This window comes from Pongo abelii, chromosome 4, assembly GCF_028885655.2.
Source record: "Pongo abelii isolate AG06213 chromosome 4, NHGRI_mPonAbe1-v2.0_pri, whole genome shotgun sequence".
Lineage (NCBI taxonomy): Eukaryota > Metazoa > Chordata > Mammalia > Primates > Hominidae > Pongo > Pongo abelii.
Genome location: NC_071989.2, coordinates 161,313,230 through 161,337,229, shown reverse-complemented (window position 1 = coordinate 161,337,229; position 24,000 = coordinate 161,313,230). Strand labels below are relative to the sequence as shown.

The 24,000-nt window shown below is 38.2% G+C and overlaps 1 long non-coding RNA gene across 1 annotated transcript in view; it reads left to right on the top strand.

Moving 5' to 3' along the window:
- LOC134761443 (uncharacterized) overlaps positions 1-19,909 on the top strand; it is a 330,423-nt gene extending 310,514 nt beyond the window's left edge. Inside the window, exon 5 of the long non-coding RNA XR_010140056.1 lies at positions 17,992-19,909. This is a non-coding gene — a long non-coding RNA (uncharacterized LOC134761443). The remainder of the gene's footprint in view (positions 1-17,991) is intronic.
- Positions 19,910-24,000: the final 4,091 nt, after the last annotated feature.

The window sequence follows — 24,000 nt, the reverse complement described above, 5'->3', positions numbered from 1 at the left end:
CTAGAGATCAAAGGGAACTCATCTGAGACAATTTAGAACTTCAAATGGTACATCTCATAAGTCATCATCCACAGAGTGTCCATGCACCTCTGAACCTCCCTCTAAGAAAGGTATCCACTCCCGACTTGCTTGGTCTTCCTCATCTCAGAAAATGTCAGCCACTTCCATCTGTTTCTCAAGCCACAAACCTAGGAGTCATTCTAATTTTTACCTCTCCTAGAATTGCTAATTCATCAGTAAGTCTTAACCCTCCACCTCCAAAATATATCCCCAATATATCTACTTCTCACCAACTTCAGTGCAATTAATCTATTAAAATGACAATTATCTCACCCGCAACAGCTTCTTATCTGTTCCAGTTTTCAATATTGCCTCCTTACCATTATTTTTAAAGCAAATAAAAACATCACAATCTTAGGAATCACCACTAAGAGGATACTTTAATATACATCTTTGTGGATCTCTTTCTATCCATGCATGTACATATATGTTTTTTTTTTAACCAACGTGACAGCATAGTGTTCCTGTTTTGTAAATTGTTTCCAGTGGATAATCTCTCTCCATTTAATAATTTTTTAATTTCTTCAATTATCCTCAATTGTCTTTTCAGTTATTTTCCCCCATTCCAGACTCACACATTGTACCTTGTTGTCATTTAAACCTCTCAATCTAGCATAGTCTTTTTTAAGTTTCCAACTTACTAAAAACACTGGGCTGATTTTCTTAACATCTTTTCTTCACAAAGAAGTCTGACTTTTGTTTCTGCAATGTAAATTACATCCATTCACCCTCCATCTTCAATATATTGATGGCATCTCTCTGCAGGTAGAGTAAAACCTGAAGTCTTACTATGGCCTACAAGGCCTTATGATCTGGCCTTTGCTCACCCTCACTGACTTTATCTTCTAACTCTTCCTTCCCCTGCTCACAAAGATCCAGTCATAGAGGCCTCATCTCAGATGTGTGAAAACGCTAAGCTTTTCTTACTCCAGCCACTTTGTACTTGTTTTTTTCTCTGCCTGAAAACTACTTCTCTCTGATCTACTCACAGCCTTCAGGTCTCAGTTCAAATAGCACTGCTTCTGAAAGGCTTTCCTCATGTTTTGATAGGAAGTTGTCATCTTCCCCAAATGTTGGTATCTCCCACCACCCTGCATTTATGTCCTTGTACTGTTCCCTCCTAAACCAACTCTAGACTTGCCCGTGTGATTTAATTTCGCCAATGGCACATTAAAAAAAAAAAAAAGAAAGAAAAAAACATGATGAGGCCGAGCATGGTGGCTCAAGCCTTTAATTCCAGCACTTTGGGAGGTCAAAGCAGGGCAGATCACCTGAGGTCGGGACTTTGAGACCAACCTGGCCAACATGGTAAAACCCCATCTCTACTAAAAAGTACAAAAATTAGCCAGGTGTGGTGGTGCATTCCTGTAATCCCAGCTACTCGGGAGTCTGAGGAAGGATAATCGCTTGAACCCGGGAGGTGGAGGTTGCAGTGAGCTGAGATTGGAGGCTGAGGAAGGATAATCGCTTGAACCTGGGAGGTGGAGGTTGCAGTGAGCTGAGATTGCACCATTGCACTACAGCCTGGGTGACAAAGAACAAAACTCCATCTCAATAAATAAAACCATCATGACCACATATGCTTTAGGGGCATTTGCATATTGTGGCTTGTGCTCTTGGTGTCCCACTGCGATGCTATAAAACAGCTTGGGAAGGAATACAGCATGGCAACAGAATGAAAAGACCTTGAGAATGAGACACCATCTTGGTTGTTCTAGCCCCAGCTGACTTCCCAGCTGAATGCAGTTGCATGAAAAACTTTAACTACAGCACAGGGAGGAGGAGAACCACTCATTTGAGTCCAGTCAACCCACAGAACCATGAAAATAAATTTTTGCTTTAAGGAAGTAACTTCCTGATAGTTTTACTTCGAAACTGTAACTAAGACTATTCTTTTTCTGAAGTACTTCTTAGCATTTATCACCATATGAAATAATCAGGCAGTCCTATTACCTGGTTATCAATCCATCTCCTGCTATCATAAGATCCATGGGAACAGAAGTTTTGCCAGGTTATTTAACTTTGTATGTATCTTCAGTGCCTATGACAGTGTCTGGCACCTAGTAGGCACTGAATAAAATGTGTCTGGTAAATGAATGGAAAGTTCCAAGGCTCTTAAGTATTAGAAAAAATGTATAAAATACTGGAGCTGAAGCTGATTCAGAGATCATCTAGGCCAATTTTTTTTGTTATTGGTGAGGAGATGGGAGTTCAGACAGGAAAATGATACACATTGTTTAGAGCAAGGCCTATTCAATAGAAAACAATCTGCAAACGTGGTCTTCTGGAAAGCAAAATACTCAGATCCAAGAATACAAAAGCCTCTGAAAGTACTCAGAGAAAGGTGATACCTGCAAATTACAAATTTCAAACTGGAAGTGTTCTGAATTTGGAGTTGATTTGCTGAACTCTTTTTTTTTTTTGCTTGCATTTTCCCCCTCTATTTCAAAGATGCATTTTAAAAAGTGATGATTCTACTTTGAGAAATCTTACATCAAGTAAGATGTGAAAATACTGTTCCATGTTTGGAAATACAGATGCCATCTTTTATCACAACAAAGAAAAATCCCAAGTAATATTTTCCTTTTCCAAATATACAACTTAATACAATACAGTAAAAGTGTTTGATTTCTCAACTTGCTAATTGATGATATACCAGCAACTGGAAGAATCTGCAATAATTAATATTCCTTTGCCTTGATTCTATTAATTAGTTTGATTTAATGTTATTGTAAAGATTTTAAACTTTTTTTATATATTCGGTACATCAAAATATTGAAGAGTTAACAAAAATAAATGATTTTGGTTCTTTCTCTTTTTATTTTATTTTTTTGGAGATAGGGTCTTGCTCTGTTTCTGAAGCTGGAGTGCAATGGTGCTATTGTAGCTAACTGCAGCCTTAAACTACTCAGCTCAAGTGATCTTCCTGCCTCAGCAGAGATCTGTAGTAGTTCTCTGTGATACTTGGGAATGTGGCCTTTCACAGGCGCTTGCTCTTTTTGTGCATCCTCTGAGCTGGGATCATTGACTCTAACTATTGATCCAGATCCCATTTGAACTGATTGCTTGGTGATGACATAGACTCCCATGGAAGTCTGGATTCCCAACTCCTATTACTGGACCTTTCCATGTTCACTTCCTTCTCCTGTACTTTTTTTTTTTTTTTCAACCATGCCATTCAGTTTTAGTCTGGGACACTAACCCAAGTCCCTACACTGGCTAGCTCACTAGCCTCTATTCATTGTTTACAAATATGTCAGGCCCCAAGCACTCATGAGTAAACTATGCAAAGAAACAAGCCCAAGGTTAACAACTAAAATAAGCAAAGGAGCCCTGCTTTAAATCTGTATCTGCCAAGCTTACTGAAAGTAATAGATTGTCACAGACATCTGACTCCAGGTGCTTTCCAACTCTGGGACAGATGCATTTTCACATGGGAAATGACTATATATTTGTAGTTTGCCTGTAGAGAAGGGATGGCAGAGGGTCATTTTCTAATAGATCAGACTCAGTGTTTCTCTGATTTAAGGGTTACGCACAGGGGTGATGGCTGCAGTGGTAGGCATGAGGAGAAGCTGCTGCTACCTGGCTCCTTGACTTTTTGCTACTGTCAGAGAAACCAACGCTGGAGTAAGTCACCTACTCAAGGTCACATAATTTTCCAGTTGACAATATAGAGTTACCTGCGAGTGTTGGCACCTAACACTTTGATGCTAAAATGTACTGTATAAATAAACATATGGACCACTTCTTTACCTGGAAGGTAGGCAGTACAATTGATTTTTTTTCTGCCTCAGCTGATTCTGAGAAAAGAATTGCTTTTCCCTGTTTTCTAGACCCACCTCCCTAGATTTCCTCTTGGTGCACACTGGTTGCTGCCTCCAGACTGGGTTGCCTAGCAACCAAGCTCTGCAGGCTTCCTAATAGACCAAGGCTTTTCCTTCCAGTCCAACTGCTATACTAATGCTCATTGTTGACAAGGGAGCAGCTCCCTGCTGAGCATATGCTGTAATCTGGAAGCAGATTTGGGGACTTGGTGCCAGGAGCTACGGACATCTCTCCTGAAACAGGAGGGATAGATGTTTGAGGCTGAACTCATTTTATTGCATGGACTGTTAGCTGCATTGATAGATATCTGTACAGGCATTTCCACTTGGTCAGTCATGAGACATTACATTAGAGCAGATATTTTTGTTACAGTGGGATATGAATTCAGAAAATAATTTGCATCATCATCTTCTTGACCCATACAATCCACAAAGAAATCCTCTAATATTGCAAGGCGTACAACCACACAGTCTAAAATCATTTCATATCTCTCATCTAAGCAGCTCAGATTTCAGCTTTGTTCAACCAGAAACCCTTAATTTCATAGAGAATCTTCACATCCATCTCATTAGATCTTAACATTGGGCCATCATTAAGGTCAATAGAAAATGGAGTGACACTCTCATTTAATAGAAAATGAGGTAAATCACCTAAAGGTAGACAAGGAAAAGGAGACAGAGTTTATTCTTCTAAAACCAGCTCTTCACAGACATCTGACTCCAGGTGCTTTTCAACTCTGGGACAGATGCATTTTCACATGGGAAGTGACTATATATTTGTAGTTTGCCTGTAGAGAAGGGAGGGCAGAGGGTCATTTTCTAAGTTAGTAAATAAGCTTGGAGAAATGTAACAACTTATTCTAGGTCGCTCAGTAAAGCTCTGACCCTCTTATCTTTCTGAATCAAGGCAATCAGCTATAAATGCTGCATTACTGATTTCTCTCTTGCTTTATTCTAAAATAGTATATGAACATATTTAGAGAGATATGCAAGCAACTAAATTTTAAATAGACATGATTGATAAAATACAATTAAACACACTCAACTATTGAATGTGGCAAAATTTCATAATATTTTTTGTTTTATTAGAAAAAAATCAAGATAATATGTTTAGTGAGGATAGGCACTGTGTCTATTTTTCTCACCTCCATGTCATTTATAGGTTTGTACAGAGCATGGCATATAAGAGTCATATCACAAATATTTATATAATTAAAAATAAAACTAAAGAGAAAACAAATAAGGAAGTGGTATGTTACCAAATATAGCAAAAAGAACTGTGTTCCAATTCCTACTTCCTGTGCTCTACTTAGATCATCTTAGGTTAAAAAGCAGGAAGACCTTTCTGGCATTTAATACCACTAAAATCTCAGAATGTTTTCCTGAAGAAAAATAAATTGATCTTCTTTGTGAAACAAGACTAGGCACCCAACTGTAAGGCCAGATGCCCTGTAAATCATATTGGGAACAGGAGAAAGTTTCAACCAAACCAGAAATGTCCTCGAGCCCTCAATATTTTAATTTTTCTTCCTCTTATTTAATATTACTTCATCCTTAAACACAGTGATAACCAAAGGCATTTTGCTTACCAAGTTCTGCAATAGATTATTTTTCTGGCAAGTTAATCACAGTATAATGGTCAAGAGCATAAAACAATTGTATATATGAGTCAGACTGACCTAGGTTAAAGGCCTCCCCTCCTAATGGCTGTGCTACCCCTAGGCCTCTTTCACCAGTTTCCTTAGAGGCAAAATTGGGATAATCCCAGCATGTATGTCACAGTGCAGTTGTAGACATGTAATAAGATAATGCTTCTGAAGCTTTTAGTTCAATCTGGCATGTAGTTCAATAAATGTTAGCCATTAATTTCTATGATAATAATAGGTAATAATTTGAATAAATACTTGGCTTTATATTTGTTTTTTTAAATGGGTCTATGTTCTTTGACCTTTGTTCAATCAAGTCATGGAAAGTGTTCCTAGTATACTTCCAAAAAACGTATTCAAACAGCATTTAACAAAATTTAGCATCTTTCTAGATTCAGGGAAGAAATCCCAGAGAAGTTATAGTATAGACAGACCTTGTCCACAAAGGACTTTGCTGTTGGTACCCCACCAACTCTTTTTCTCTTCCCACCCCACCACCTGGAAGGAGGAGCTCTTCAGTACACACTGTTCCTGCCCCTCCCTATGCTGGATGGAAACATACCATGTTTTTCTATCACATGCTAGATTCTTCTGACACCATCTGTTCTTTTTAGCCCACAGCACACAGTTTGCCTTGCTGTCACAACTCTATTTGAAAATGTCGAGAAGAAATGTGATGAATGATTCTGAGAAATGTTGTTTACCTACTAACCATCCACCACTGAGTGGTAGGGAGTGCTGGTTGGAAAATAGCACAGGCCCTTCCAACCATGGGATTTCTATGATTGGCCTTACCTAATATGTCACTGAGTTTGAAAGATAGAAAGAAAGGCTGATTCTGAGGAGTTTTAATCCGAGAAGCACTTGTTGCTATGGATCCTACTGTAGGTCTCATTTACTGAACTCTTAGTTTCCACTAGGCACTATGTTAATTACCCAACCACACATTATAGCACTTAATCCTCACAGCACTCCAACAAGGAGGAGGATATACTGTTATCATCCATATGTATACTTGTGAAGTTAGCAGCTTGAGAAAACCAGTTAACCTTCTCATGGTCACAGCACTAGGAAATGGAAGTGTTATGAGCCCAAGTTGTCTGTCTCCAGACTCTCTGTCCTTGACCCATGCATACCCTGCCTTGGCATGCATTCATTTCAAGAATAGGAAACTGATAACCAGTCGGCTTGTTTTCTCTGGGTCCCACTGTTAAGATGACTCCTGGAGTTGCAGTTCTATTTTGCTATTGTGGTAACCCTAAATTTGAAGCTCATTAAAGGAAGAGATAGTGGTGACATGATTACACACACACCACCTTTGGTCATGCATAGTAGATGCTAAGTATCACTGGTGGATGGTTTATCAAATGGAGACTGTTACCAAGGTGAGCAAATTATCATCCAAATCAGGACATATTTGAAAGGGGAAAAAGGTCTACTAAAAATTGTACTAGGACAACACTATAAACTGGGGTCATCTTCAGCAAATTGACCCACATGGTTGCCCTAGTTATAACTCCTGTTCTACTATATTTATTCAATGTTGTGAGTTTCCTCTGAGGTAAAGGTTAGGAACAGGCTTCAAAAACAGGTAAATTAGAACACTACAAAATGGAGCCATCTATTCTAAATACAAATGTAGAAACAGAGACTACCAAAAAGACAACTTGAATGTCACCCTGATTTTATTTTCCCTTTTATAAACGTGTTTGTGATTTTTTTTTCTGCTCCTCAGCAGATGCTACCTGTGCTCTGGCTAATGTCACTCACGTCAGGAGTGTTGCCAAATGCAATGAGGTGCGACTGACACCAGGAAAGATGATGAGCAAAGAGAATGGCAGCTGGCTGTGCTTCCTTCTTATAGCATTTTAATGAATCAAGGAGCATCCTGATAGAGTACATCTGTACGTGCTAGAAGCCAGACTCTAAGATCTGAGAACCCTAAATTGGCTCCATCTTCATGACAGGGAGGATGGGTCCTGAATAGAGGGATGAGGCCTGAGAAGTATAAAAGGTAGTTGCAGTGCTATAGAAAGAACTATACATTAGTGGTTAGAAAACCTGAGTTCTCTCTCACTCTGTGTTACTCATTAGTTTTTTGACTTAGGCAAAATGTTTGTCTTACTCAAGACTCTATTAACAATAAAAACACACTAGAGTTACCAACAGGGTCCTAAAGGGAGTGGATAGGGGATCTAGAAGGCTACTACAAGGGGCCCATTCCTCTTTCATTATTGTTTCCTTTTCTTCTCTCTCTCTGCCAATCAGCTTTTTTTCCTTTACCTCCCAGTCTGCCTGGTGGAAGACAAGATAATCCAAGTTTTCATGGTATAGGTCCAGCCACAATGAAGGACTGATTCCTGATTCTCATTTCCATGTTTAATTCCTAGCTGAAGGTATGATAGGCCTAGCTAATTCCCCCTCACCAAAAAGTATGAACAGAGTGTATATGAATTTTAGACATCATGCCTGAGGCCCACTCCTTTGGCCCAATAGATGGTGGATCAGTTTTTATTTCAAAGGGACTGTTTGTCAGCTGAGATGTTTCCAAAGGTATTCATTTGCTTGTGTAACTTTATTTCCTCAAAAGTAAAATCTGACCTCCCTTCCCTTGTGTGGTTATAAGTCTTAAAGGAGACCATGTACAAGAAGAAAAATTGTGAAATTCAAAGGGCTTTACATATATCAGGCACTAGCTGTAAACTTAAGTCACCCTGTGAATCAGATGTAGAGTTACCATATTTAGGCTCGCACCCTCTAAATCCCCAAGGTGTAGTCCTCTTTCCATGGACATTTGGAAGGTCAATGTCATTGAAAGAAAAAAGGTAAAGCTTACCTAATGTGAATGTCGTGGGCTTAGAGTTCACCAGCAGGCAAGAACTCTCTCCAGGTTTGTAATTAATTACCTTATTTGCATTATGTAAATGCTACCTTTTAAAATTTCATAATTGTTATTAAACTCAGTTATTTCTCTAAGCTCTGAGATACTTAATTACTAGAACTGTAAACAGAACATAAGGGCTGCAGAATGCATGAATATTTAGTGATACCGACAGATTTTGTTCATGACCTGCCACGATTATTAATGTTACTTTTAATTTTACCAGGGCAGGTTGTCAACATGGGTACTAAACATGAAGCAAAGGCAACTCCTTTATCCAGAACTTAATTCACTATGAATACCTCTCCAAAAGGAAAGGATATCCAATCTGACAAGGGATTAATCACCATAATATATAAGGAGCCCAGACAATTATAGAGGAAAAAATCTAATAATCTGATTTTAAAATGGGAAAAAGATCTGAATAGACATTTCTCAAAAGAAGACATACAAATGGCCAACAGGTGTATGAAAAGGTGCCCAACATCGTTGATATCATCAGAGAAATGTGAATCAAAAGTACAATGAGACATCACCTCACCCCAGTTAAAATGGCTTTTATCCAAAAGACAGGCAATAACAAATGCTGGTGAGGTTGTGGAAAAGAGGGGACCCTAGTACACTGTTACTGGGATTGTAAATTAATACAACCACTATGAAGAACAGTTTGGAGGTTCCTCAAAAAACTAAAAATCCCAGTACCTTATGGTCCAGTAACCCCCTTCCTGGGTATATACCCAAAAGAAAGGAAATTACTATATTGAAGAGATACCAGCATTCCCATGCTAATTGCAGCACTGTGCATAAATAGCCAAGATTTGGAAGCAATCTAAGCATTCATCAACAGACAAGGGGATAAAGAAAATGTGGTACATATACATAACGGAGGGCTATTCAGCCATAAGAAAGAATGAGATCCTGTCATTTGTAACAACATGGGTGGATGTGTTAATTGAAATAAGCCAGACACAGAAAGACAAACTTCACATGTTCTCATTTGTTTGTGGGAGCTAAAAATTAAAACAGTTGAACTTATGAAGATAGAGAATAGAATGATGGTTATCAGAGGCTAGGAATGGTAGTGGGAGTGGGGGAGGGGAAGTGGGGATGGTTAATGGGTACAAAAAATAGAATGAATAAGATCTAGTACCAATAGCACAACAGGGTGATTATAGTCAATAATAAGTGTACATTTTAAAATAAAGGGCATAATTGCAATGTTTATAACACAAAGGATAAATGCTTGAGCGGATGGATACCCCAATTACCCCAATGTGATTATTAAACACTGTATGCCTGTATCAAAATATCTCATATAACCCATATATACACCTATTATGTACCCCCAAAAAATAAAAACTAAAAAAAAAGGATATACATCTCATTCATGACTTGTAATAATAGTCAATCAAATGACAGATCATTACTAAGGCCTGTCGTGAGTAATAATTCAACAATATTGGGGGTTAGAAAAAGGCTAGAATGTAAAAGAATATTCTGGGAGTATTTTATTGATAAGCCCCTCCCACATGTCTGATCTGCAGAGTTCTTCCCTATCAACTCTCTGTAGAACTCCACAGTCTAATTCTGGCCCTCTCATAGCCCTCTAAATCCTCACTACTCAAGGGGGAATAATTATATCTGCCCTGTGTAGCTGGAGCTGGCAGACCATAAATGCTCTGCAAAGGGAGCAGCAGAGAAGAGTTGAGAGTCAACGTTTCAGGCATATTTGACCCAAGAAAGCCAGAAGTGATACATGTTTTGGGTGAACATGAGCTATCTTATATGGAACCATTGAGAGACTAGGTGGAGTCATTCTGTGAAGCCCTCAGCAGGTAAATACATGGTGGCTTTAGCTCTAGGCGAAAGATAGTAAGGTGTGAACTGTTGAGTCTTAGTACAATATGAGAGAGTGAAACTTGTGGAAATGAGAAAGGAAAAGTGATTGAGAAGGAATAGAAAGAAAAGACGGCAAAGGGAAAAACAAACCACAGGCCGAGTTTAAAAAAAAAAATCAACTTAAGGAGAGGCTGTTCTTTATACTGCCAAGGGTGCACACGTGCAAACATATATACACAGACACACATAGCTATACATTTCCTCCACCCACACATCCCATATATACACAATAGGCTCGTTTTCCTTAACTCAATATATACAACACGTGTCCAAACCTACACATAAATATGCTCCCATAAATCACACAACACACTCACTCTCTTTCACCTCTGCATATTTTCTGATAACAACAGTAACAACAGCATCTCAGCAAAGCTGTCTAAAACAAGAGCCCACAAATACTTTAAAGACAGGAACAGGGACAAAGACTGTGTGACCAAGAAAGAATGAATCAGAAAGACCTGACCAAATGCCAACAGAAAGTTTAGCATGACCGACTCCTGCTTCCTAAAGCTTTTGGTAGTTTTTTCTGGAATTCTGTAAATAGAATTACTAATGGAAGAACTTCAGGTTAATGGCTAAGTATTGTCATTATCCAGATTGGTTCCCATTTTGGAAAGGATATTTTAGTGTTCATGTTTATCAAATGACCCTATTCAAATGTTAACCGAAGTAGCAAGATATAAAAACATAAACCGCAGTCCTTCTAGATTCATTCCAAATGCACATGGGAATCAACTTGGACACAAACATACAGACACATACTTGAACATCTCTTACTATGAAGTGTATCACTGCTAAGACTCATATCCAGCTTTATCACTAAAGTAGCTTTTAGGCCAGGTGCGGTGGCTCACGCCTGTAATCCCAGCACTTTGGGAGGCTGAGGCAGGTGGATCACGAGGTCAGGAGTTCGAGACCAGCCTGGCCTGGTCAATATGGTAAAATCCCATCTCTACTAAAAATACAAAAATTAGCCGGGCATGGTGGCGTGTGCCTGTAGTCCCAGCTACTTGGGAGGCTGAAGTAGAAGAATTGCTTGAAGCCAGGAGGCGGAGGTTATAGTGAGCTGAGATCACGCCACTGCAACTCCAGCCTGGGCGACAGAGCAAGGCTCTTTCTCAAAGAAAAAAAAAAGAAGTAGTAGTTTTAATTACATAGCTGAAGGTAGTACTACATAAAGAAAAGGGCAATTAGATTGACTTGCAAACTACCATATAGTAAGAACTAACTATGTATAGACACTGTTCTAACATTTTTACATTCTCTCATTTAATCCTGACAACTCTATGAAGTAGGTATTATTATTTTCATATTACATATGAGGAAACTGAGACACTGAGAAATTAAATCTTATGTTGATAAAATGGACTTTGAACACAGGTGGTCGAACTGTAAATATTATGCTAAAATGACATTTTATTCTTATGCCAACCACAGACTACTAGTGACTTTCTGTGGTCCTCTGTGGAAAAGTAGTTTGGGCTATGTTTGGGTTTCATAAGGAGTGCTATACTCAATGGCTGAAGTCTGCCACAGGTAAGAAGGTGAATGAAGACATGCATAGAGAGTATTTGCAACACTGATCTTGGGTTCCAGAGGTTGAGCAATCACTAACTAAACTATAGGTGTAAGCTTGCCCAAATACGGCAGGTGAGAAGTGAAGGACCAAAGACAATTTCACTACATTGGCAACATTGTAATGGATTTTGGACTCATGTGGAGAACCCTGAGTGGCTCAGTGTCGTAAGGTTTTAGATCACTATCCTCTAGTTTAGAATTTCACAACTGAAATGTTAGTTTTCCTAACTCCACTCTGCCTGAGTTAGTCAGAGTTCTCCAGACGGACAGAATCAATAAGATGTATGTATATATATATATAAAGACATTTATTAGGGAGAATTGGCTCCAGTGATTACAAAGGAAAGTCTCCCAATAGGCCCTCTGCAAGCTGAGGAAAGAGAGAGGCTGGTAGTGAGGTTCAGTTCAAGACAAAAACCTCTCACAATCAGGAAAGCTGACAATGCAGCCCTCAGTCTAAGGCGGAAGGCCTGAGAGCCCCCAGGGGACCCCTGGTCCAAGTTCTGGAGTCCTAAGGCCAAAGAACCTTGAGCCTAATGTCCAAGGGCAGTAGGAGAGGAAGCAAGGTGTCCAGCAAGGTGAGAACTCCAAATATCCGAGATAGGTCTCAATCAATTTAGGAAGTTTCTTTGGTAAAGTTAAGGACTGTGTGCCCCTGAAACAGCCTCAAGAGTTCCTGATGACATATGCCCAAGGTGGTCGGGAACGGCTTGGTTTTATACATTTTAGGGAGACAGGAGACATCAATCAATATGTGCAAGATGCACATTGGTTCAGTCCGGAAAGGTGGGACAACTTGAAGCAGGGAGAGGGCTTCCAGGTCATAGGGTAGATAGGAGACAAACTGTTCCATTCTTTTGAGTCTCTGATTAGCCTTTCCAAAGGAGGTGATCAGATAGATACGCATTTATCTCAGTGAGCAGAGGGATGACTTTGAGTTCTATCTGTCCTTTGTCCACAAGGAAATTCCTTATCAGGGAGATATGTAGCTTATTTTAGTAGCTATCTTTTTAAGGAACAGAATGGGAGGCAGATTTGCCCTAAGTAGTTCTCAGCTTGACTTTTCCCTTTGGCTTCATGATTTTGGGGTGCCAAGATTTATTTTCCTTTCACAAAGGAAGAGAAAGAGACAGAGAGGGAGAAGAGAGAGACAGCTGGAAGACTCAGCAAGCTGCTTAGGCCCCTTCTTCCCCATGCTTTGTTCTGGCTGTGCTGCCAGATGATTGGGTGGTGCCCACCCACACTGAGGAGGGTCTTCCTCTCCTAGTCCACTGACTCAAATGTCAATCTCCTCTGGCAACACACTCACACTCACACTCATAAACAGTACTTCACTAGCCATCTAGGCATCCCTCAATCCAGCCAAGTTGACACTTAATATTAACCATCACAAAATCCACTGTTTGTCAACTTGACACCCATATATATTTTAAAATTATACTTAATCTGTAAAGATAAGTCATAATTCTGCCTAACATAATTATTCTTCATGCAAGCAAAAATGCACAAATCCTTAACTTAAATATTATTACATAAAATTAACACCGAAGTGCCAACATGAATTCAATAAATTTTATGTTACATGTCAATGGAATAAAGAAAATAAAGATATTTGCTTAATACAGGTGTATATAAATGCTCAAACATATTTTTAACTAAATGAGCAAATATAGTCTTCATTTCTGTAACAGGTCACATGGTCATAGTTGGTATTAATAATTACCTTTTTCTGCTTGCAATCCCAGCACTTTGGGAGGCCGAGGTAGGCAGATCACCTGAGGTCAGGTGTTCGAGACCAGCCTGGCCAACATAGTGAAACCCCATCTCGACTAAAAATACAAAAATTGGCCGGGTGTGGTGGCATGCCCCTGTAATCCCAGCTACCCAGGAGGCTGAGGCAGGAGAATCGCTTGAACCCGGGATGCAGAGGATGCAGTGAGCCAAGATTGTGCCAGTGTACTCCAGCCTGGGTATCAAAGTGAGACTCTGTCTCAAAATAAAAAAAAATACCTTTTTCTATTATTTATTTTGTATTTTCTTTGTCTTTAACAAGTACTTAGCTGGTTGTAGTTTTTTATTTGCTAGAGTGACCCAAACTTATTTTTTTTGGTTTCATTTTGTTTTGTTTTTTGAGATGGAGTCTCATTCTGTCGCCCAGGATGGAGTGCAGTGGCATGAACTCAGCTCACTACAACCTCCGCCTTCTGGGCTCAAGAGAGTCTCCTGTCTCAGCTTCCCGAGTAGCTAGGATGACAGGTGTGTGCCACCACACCCTGTTAATTTTTATTGTATTTTTACAAGAGACTGGGTTTTGCCATGTTGGCCAGGCTGGTCTCGAACTCCCAACCTCAGGTGATCTGCCTGCCTCGGCTTCCGCAAGTGCTGGGATTACAGGTGTGAGCCACCACACCAGGCCCCAAACTTTCACTCTCACAGGGTCTGGGCCATCCCTAGTCCTGCCTGGATTGGGCTGTTGTCATTTCCTATGGACCATAACTATAGGGCAGGGTAATACTATTAATAGCAGACACCCTAAGGGATTTTTTATATTCCACAAATACTTTCTCTTACCTCCACTGTGGAGTAGTAGTCTGATTTTGATTGTCTGGGTCAGTCACCACAGCCAACACTGTAACCCCTTTCTTAACCTTTTGACTCAGAGGCATGAGGAGTTAAAAGTGGCCAGGTGGCAGTCTTAACTTTCATTTCAATGGAATCATTGTTGTGTCTGGGTGGCAGCATTCCTCCCTCAGGAACTAAGACCTCTAGGCCAGCGGAACATAATGTCATGGGAACAGGAAGCAAAAATTCCGCTGTTGGGTCACTAGGGGTAATAGTGAGTGGTGCCACTTCTACTTCGTATTAACCATCACACTGCCTCACACCTATTACTAAACATAATAGAATTCAATCTACAATAAAGCTCCTTTATGTATTTATAATATAGTGGGGAATTAAATGAATGTTCAAAAGTTGTGACAGTAAAGAAAGTGATTTTCCATACTCAGGATTCAATAGAGAAGAAAATAAAAGGACAGTTGAAATTCCATCACTCGAACAAAGCTCAATATGTTTAACTGCTCTATCAGACCACTAATAAAATCATGTGCTCACCTTCCAAAAAGAATATAATGCTTGGGCTGGGCGCGGTGGCTCACGCCTGTAATCCCAGCGCTTTGGGAGGCCAAGGTGGGCAGATCACAAGGTCAGGAGATCGAGACCATCCTGGCTAACATGGTAAAACCCCATCTCTACTAAAAATACAAAAAATTAGCCAGGTGTGGTGGCAGGCACCTGTAGTCCCAGCTACTCGGGAGGCTGAGGCAGGAGAATGGCGTGAGCCCAGGAGGCAGAGATTGCAGTGAGCCGAGATCATGCCACTGCACTCCAGCCTGGGCAACAGAGCGAGCCTCCATCTCAAAAAAAAAAAAAAAAAAAGGAATATGATGCTTAATACTGAACAATGGATATGAGTAAGAAGAATGCTCTATATCAATTTAATTTTTTTTTATATAGAGTCTCACTCTGTTGCTCAGGCTGGAGTGCAATGGTGTGATCTCGGCTCATTGCAACCTCCGCCTCCCAGGTTCAAGCGATTCTCCTGCCTCAGCCTCCTGAGTGGCTGGGATTACAGGTGCCTGCCACCATACCCAGCTAATTTTTGTATTTTTAGTAGAGACGGAGTTTCACCATGGTGGTCAGGCTGGTCTCAAACTCCTGACCTCAGGTGATCTGCCCGCCTCGGCCTCCCAAAGTATCAATTTAATTTTTACAACAATTTCTAGCAGCCCTGTTAGAGAACCTATGTAAGGTCACCGAGCCATTCTGAGAAGATCCAGAACTATCACCCCAAGTTGCTAATACCCAGCTTATTTTTTCTCTGCCCTCAGATTTGCCATTTAGGGGATGGGAAGAACAAAGTGTTTGTCAGTCTCTCTCATGACCAAGGGTCTGTGGGCAGATGATTGGCAGGGAAAAGGGCTGTGGGCTGTGTCCATGGAAGGGCTTGGCCCTCAGCCTGGCTTCATTTGAATCACACACTCCAGTGACAGAATTAACCAGCTGTGAAGATTGAGTTCACTGAAAAGGAAAAATGAGGCTGCCAAAGTTGGGGGTGGGGGATGCTAATGCAACCTGAGACTGTGTTAAATAGAACAACAGGCATTTGTTGGTTTTTTCTCTCTGCTCTGCTTCATGAAGGGTTTAAGGGTGTAATAAAATTTTTGTCTAGAAACAAGCAGATAGAAATCTCTCTCCACACTTTTGGCTGTCAGATCACACATTGAAAGAGAGTCCTAAATTCCAAAAAAGAGTTTCAGGAGGTCTTTGGGAAATTAGAACTTGAAGGGTGACCAGGATGATGATGGGGCAAAAAGCACTGGCATGTGGGGGATGACTGAAGAACCTGAGAATATTTATTCTAACAAAAGGAAATTAAAGACAGTTATGTTTTACCTAACACTTAAAATTGTTACATTGAAGAAGACGACTTTTTTTTATGTGGGTTTGGAGAACAGAATACAACTGATAGTTGAAAGTTCTAAAACTTGTCCAAAAATGAAAAACAATGCTTGTGAAGTAATGAGTACCTAATATCAGCACTATTCAAAAAGAAATACATGTATAAGTTTCTCTGCAGCATGTCTAATGTTAGGTGGTCATAAGGAACTTTTAACCAACTCAGTCATATATTTTCTAAGTTATCTTTTCTTCTTTATTAGGCACTATTGTGGAAGATTTCATATGCTTATTTGCTAAGTCTTAATAAGTAACTTGGGCTACTTTTGTATAAAATGCCAAAGAATTTTTGATCAAAATTAAGGAGGGAAGTATGTCACATGTCTGGATGGATCAAGGTGGCTGGGGAGAGATATCATCTACTTCAATTGTCATGGGATTTACTTTTTAAATTTTTCCCTACAGAGGAACAAAACATTTCAAATACATACAGACTTCTGGGCTGTGGATTATACTATCAGCCATTTGGAAGGTTTGACAATAGCAAATCATTTGTCACTGATATAGCACATTAGTCCACCTCCTTTGAACTGAAAGGGGTTTTAGGACCAATCCCAGTATCCCCTTCTTTTCTCTCTTTATGAATTCTACTAAGTTATTATCCTCATAAGAGTTAGCCCACCTGATCCAGCTATTTTTAATGTAGTTAGTGACCTCAGTACCCCGACTCCAGTTGAATACCTTATTATATATGGAAAGAAAACAGTGAAGCTGTTCTTTTATCTGTTCTGTAATTCCCAGACTTAAAAAAAATAACTATCTGCAGTTTCTGAAGGTTTTATATCGGATTCCCTTTACTCTGCTGATATAGCAGTAGATACAATAGCTGCGTAGGGCAATTTTGTAGCCAACTCGCTGCAACTGAACAAGGCAGTATGAGAGATTGTATTCAAAATTTAGTTTCCCAGTTCTATATGTCTTTCCAGATGAGTAAGATCAGAACTTTCATTCATAGAAGATGACAATAAGTCACAATGGTTAAAAAAAAAAGGGGGGGGGGAACCTTTTCCTTATAGGTGCTACTAAATTGAATGTCTTTAGAACCAAAAATCACAAATATGAAAATTCGATGCCTTCAAAATAAAGTAAATAGGGAAAAGGGATGGATATGAAGCAATAGAAAGCATAGTGTTGACGTTTAATTGGAACCTGTGTTCTCTGCTTAAGCACTTTTTAATTCAACAACAACGTCAATACAACAACAATTTAAAAATGTAGCTTAACCAAACACTTCAATTGAATATTTTTAGCTTGTAGATTTGCCATTTGAGCTGAAAAGATCGTTAAACATCACCTGGTCCAGTGGTTTTTAACTCCGACTCCAGATTCAAATGCCTGGACAGCTTTTTAAAAATACTAACGCCTGCTCCTCACACCAGATCAATTAGATAAATATCTCTGCCATGACAATCAAACAACAGTGTACTTTAAAAACGTCACCAGCTGGTTCTAACGCGCAGCTAGGCATAAGAAGCAATCTGAAGAAACAAAAGTGGAAAGAAATAAAAAGGTTTAAGATTGTAGTAGCATGTGGTAGCTAGCATAACCAACTCTTAATTTTCAATGATTAACTTCATAGGTTCAAGCTCCAAGATGTCCAGAAGCAAACGCAAAGAGGAAGTAATGAAATGGATATATGCAAAACTTGTCAAGATTCTCATTTGGCTACAGCAAATATTTGGGGAGTTGGAAGTTTAGTTGTGTTAATGATATGCTACACCTTCTATACCTGTAATGTGCCAAAAATAACTGAACGCTTTACATTTCTCTTTAAATCCAGTAATAATCCATTAAAGAGATAAAGGTGCCAATGTGCAGGCAAGTAAACCACATTGCCAAGTATACAAGCTAATACATTTCCCAGGATGGATTTAGAGTTTTCTATTTCAAGCAAAATTTACAGAAAGTTAAATGCACAAATCTTCAGTGCACAATTACACGAGTTTAGCAACTATATACATCCATGTAAACGACACTATCATGATGAAGAACATTTTTATCACCCAGGAAATTACTTCATGTCCCCTTCCAGTCAATCCACTCACCACAGGAAACAACTATGGTTCTGATTTTTATCATTATGTACTAGAACTTCACATCTTAGGAAATCATATAGTGCTTTCTCATTTGTTTCTTTTTAGTTTAGGCAGTGTCATTTTTTTGAAATCCATTCATATTGTTCCATGTTATCAGTAATTTGTTACCTTGATGTAGCTGAGGAGTATTCCATTATATGAATATACCACAACTTATGTACCCATTGTACTCTTGACATTGGCTATTGCTAGTAAAGCTTTTGGCTATTTACTAGTAAAGCTGCTATAAACATGCTCAAGTCTTGTTGTAGAAACATTTTCATTTCTCGTAGGTAAATAGTTAGGGATGGAATTTCTGAGTCACAACAGAGGTATATGCTTAACTTTATGAAAATCATCAAGCTGTTTTCCAAACTGGATGCTCCATTACCTACTTCTCTGAGTAAGATCTAGGAGTTCCACTTACTCCACATCTTCACCAACATTCGTTGTTGCCACAACGAAGTGGTGCAATAGTTTATTTTTATTTTCGTTTACATTTCTCTGATGACTAATGATATCAAGCACATTTTCATGTGCAATTCACCATTTTTTTTAAATGTCCAAAACTTTCATTCAGTTGTAAAAAAAACAACAGTATCTTTTTATTAATGGTTTGCTCTTGTTCTGAGTGAAGTTCATTATCGAATATATATTGCTAATATTTTTTCCCACATTACAGCTAAACTTTTAATTTTCTTTTGATGAGCACAGAATTCTTGTTGTTTTATTTTGGTGAAATCCAATTCATTGCTTTTTTGCAGCTAGTGTTTTTTCTTTCAATCTCTATAAAATCTTGCCTAGCCTAAGATCATAATATAGTCTTCTGTGTTTTTTTCCTTCACAAAACCTTTACAGCTTTAGCTTTTATAATTGGATCTATAATTTATCTACATTAATTTTGTGAATATTGTGAATTGTGGCTAAGATTCATTATTTCCATGGTTATCCAGTTATTCCAGCACTGTTTGTTCAAAAAGACTTTCCACTGAAGTGTCTTTGAGCTTTTATTGAAATTAACTGACTATGTGTGTATTGATTTATTTCTGAGCTTTACTTTGTCCCAGTGATCAGCTTATATACCCTTATCCTAATGCAATACTGTCTTGATTACTGTGGCTTGCTGCAGGTCTTGATATCAAGTAATATAATTCATCTGAATTTGTTCTTTTTCAAGATAGCTTTGGAAGTTCTTTATTTCTTGTGTTTTCATATAAATTTTAGAATAAAGTTGTCTATTTCCACCAAAAAAATGCAAATTTCATTTAGTTTGTAATTAGGTCTAATCAAACCATATTAAATCTTCCAGTTCATTAACATGTTATCTATCTTCATAAACTTAGGTCTTCTTTAAGTCTCTGAGGAATATGTTAGAATGTTTAGTAGAGTTTCTGTATCTTTTTGGGTAGTGCAGAGGGGGGCATAAAGAGAGAATGGTTAATGGGTACAAAAATACAGTTAAAAAGAATAAGGTCTAGCATTCAGTCGTACAATAGTGCAACTATAGTTAATAATTTATGGTATATTTCAAAATAACTAAAAGGGTGGAATCGAAATGTTCCTAACACAAAGAAATGATAAATGTTTGAGGTGATGGCTACCCTAATTTGATCATTACACATTGTATGCTTGTATCAAAATAGCACATGTACCCCATAAATGTGTATAACTATTTTTTATCCATAATTATAATTTGTTAAATATATATGGTCTGTTTATGCTATTATAAATGGTATATTTACATTTTCCAAATGTTTGCAGCTAAATAGAAATACAACTTTTTATTTTTTATTGATATTATGTCAATCATTGCCATAGGTTACCTGTAATATGTCAGAAACTCTATTAAAGATTCTGCATTTCAATATTTTATGGCAATCTATTTAAGAGAAAAGGAAACTGAGGCAGAAATAAATGAATTATACATTCAAGAACATAAAGCTACAATGTTTAAACTGCTCTGCTTACATCATAATATGGAGCACCTTGAGTATCACATCCTTGAGGGCATGGGCCTACCAGTCAGTGAGTTTCCCTGGTAGGTCTTTCAGCAGGGAAATATAAGGATGTTTTAAGAAACATATACAGATGGAGGTGGGAAAAATGAAATGGATGGGGCGATGAGATTCAGACTGTGTGTTGTCAAATATCTCACATACTGCCACCTCCAATTCAACCCCATTTCTTTAAATTTGCTAGGAGTGAAGTTTCATGCTGCCACTTTGGAAAACAGTCTGGTAGTTGTTCAGTGATAAAACATAGAATTATTGTATGACCTAGCAGTTTCACTCCTAAGTACACACTCAAGAGAAATGAAAATATATGTCCACACAAAAACCTGCATGTGAATATTTATTGGAGCATTACTTACAATAGTCTAGTCAAAAGGTGAAAACAACCCAACTGTTCATGAACTGATAAATGGATAAGAAAAATGCAATGCATCTATTTAAAAGAAACTATTTTTCTATGAAAGGAATGAATTATGATCCGTGCAATGTGAATGAACCTTGAATACATTATGCTAAGTGAAAAGAAGCCAGTCACAAGAAGACCACATATCATGTAATTCCATTTATATAAAACGTCCAGAATAAAGAAATATCTGTAGACAGAAAGTAGTAATTGCTCAGGGCTGGGGCAAGGGAAGACATGAGAGTGATAGCTAAATGATATAGGACTTCTTTTTCAGGTGATGAAAGTGTCCTAAAATTGACTCTGGTAATGGTTACTCATGTTGATGAACACAATGAAAATGATTAAATTCACATATTTTACATATGTGAATCATAGAGTAGTATGTGAATTATAAATTAACTATTAAAAATAAAAGAATAAAGTTGTCTTTTTTTTTTTTTACAGCACAAGGTCTGACACCAAATAGGTGTCCAATAAATATTTATTGGAAAGATTAAAGAAAGAATAAATTCACCATAATAGGCTCCTATTATGTCCACATACTGGGCTGCAGTGAGGAAGGAAAAAATGTTTTTATAAGAGGAATAAAGTAACTCCCTTTCTTTTATTTATTCTACCATGTGTTAAATCACCCGAAACACCACTTACTGTTCTAGGCTTTATTTAACTAAATATTTTACATTTTTTGAGGCTGTTTCTGGAATACTGTTGTCATCTATTATGACTGGTATTTTCAGCACTGCCTTAACGCATGATCTTCGGTAGGTCACTTTACTTTTCCTAGCTTGTTTCTAACAGAATTCTTGAAAGCTACCTTGAGAAGCTGACTAACGAGAACAGCAAGTGAAGCAGAAAAGGCTCTGGTTGGAAACTACAACAGGGCTACAATATTACAAAATACAACACGCAACCTTGTATCATTCAGCATTTTTGCCACCCTAGTTTTCAACTAGAAAAAAACAAAATCTGACTTTCTCAGAAAATATCAATATCATTGTTGCTGTGTTTTCTTCTTATCCTTCTCCTTTAAGTTCTTTCAGTCCTACAAAGAATAGAAAGGGACCTTAGAGATTCTTTAGTTCAGTGCTTTTCACACTTTATTGTGAACGACCTGAAGATTTTAAAATGTAGAATCAGATATACTAGTTCTGGAGAGAAATTCAAGATTTCAATAGGCTCCCACGTGATGTGGATGCTGCTGTTTCATGGATCATACTTTTAGAGTTTAAGTCCAACCTGTTTATGTTGCAAATGAATTAAGTGCTTAAAGGAAAGGAGACTTGTTCAAGGTCACAAAGCTTCACAGCAGGAAGACCCAAGACCAAACAAAGTCTCTAAAATCTTAACTTAGGGTTCCTTCCATTACACAGCATATATCAGAAACCTGAAACACACTTCCCCTTCATCCCCTAATCATTAAGTCTTGAGGTGTCCGGAGATTCTCATACTCACACAAAATCCTCATATGAGTTTTTTTTTTTATCTGCCCTACCAAACTCTTAAAAACATTAAACATGAGAGAACAAAACAAAACCCACTCTTGGTCATCAAGGGACAATATTTTCCTCCTAAATGGCCACTCTGCCATCCCAGGATACAGTCAACCTCTGCTCTATTTTCTGTCATCAGTGTGTGATTGGAGATACAGTTGGATTTTAGCTTAGTCAAACCATAGGCATAGCAGATTTGAAGAAAAAGACTCAGAAAAACTTTCAAGAGAAAAACTCCAAGAATAGTTCGTGATTTATAACCCTAGCAATGTGGATAAATAAGAAAGGGTTTTAGAACGTAGAGACACAATAAAATATAATAGAAATAAGTATATGTTGGTATGTGCATAGAGCATTTTTTGACAGACTACACAATAAAGTTAATAATGATTAAATTTAATTGCTAATAGTTAAGCATGCATACTCGTGATTAGGAAAAAACTGAGGGCCTTTTTATTCTTACATTGTATAATACCTTTTGGTCTTTTTATTTCTGCCATAGGCACATATAAGTTTAATGCTTAAAAATCAGGAATGTTTGAATGACATTAATAAAAGGCAATGTGTCAGACTGTAATCTCCAAAGATGGCCACAGCATATTTTCAATTCCATATGCCCCTCCAGAACCCTACAACTCCCTATCAAGAGTTGTCACCTATTTCCTCTCCCCTCAAACCTGGAAAGGCTTGTGACTTTTCCAGCCATTAGAATAGAATGAAGTAATGCTGTATGACTTCTGGGACTGGGTCTCAAAAAGAATCCATCTTCCACCTGGCTCCTTCTTTTTGGGTTGCTTGAGAAGACAACCCTTATGCTATGAAAAGACCCACACTCACCCACACAAAAGGATCACACAGAGAAGTTCATGCCCAGTGTAGTTGAAGTTCCAGTCAACAACCTTTATCTACCACCATTTATGTGAGTCAACAAGCCTTCAGATGATTCCAGCCCTCTGAATGAATCTTCTGGCTGGGGCCCCACACATCATGGAGAGGAGACAAGCCATCCTCTTTATGCCCTGTCTAAATTCCTGACTCAGAGAATCCATGAACATAATAAATGGGTTTTATATATCCTAAATTTCAAAGTAGTTTGTTACGTAGCATTAAATAAATGAAACATATTTTATGCCTGGAAACAAGGTGCTGTCATAACATAACTACCTAAAAACCACACAGGAGTGACTTTGGGATTTGGAGATTAATAGAGACTGTAAAGACACTGAGGAGAGTGTTGGTGAAAACCTAAAGGGTCTTAAGAAGTCTGACAATGAAACTTTGATGGCCTTCAAGAAGAGTCTAAGAGTGGAATTAAATAAATAAAAGTGTTACTGGAAACTGAAAGAATACACTTGTGATATACTGGTAGAAAGTTTAGAAACTCTATTACCAGTGATAACATGGAGGCTAGAAAATGTATTGACTGGTCTAGATAATTGAGCCATGGAAACTTCCAGGTAGAGTATTTATTGAAGGTGCCACCTGTACCATAGGCTGCTAGAGCATTCTATGTTAAATATAAGAAAATAGAGAAATGCTAACGAAAAAACTACTGAATGTAAAGGAGTGAGGACTTTCTGGGTTTAAAAATAACAATATTTTTCA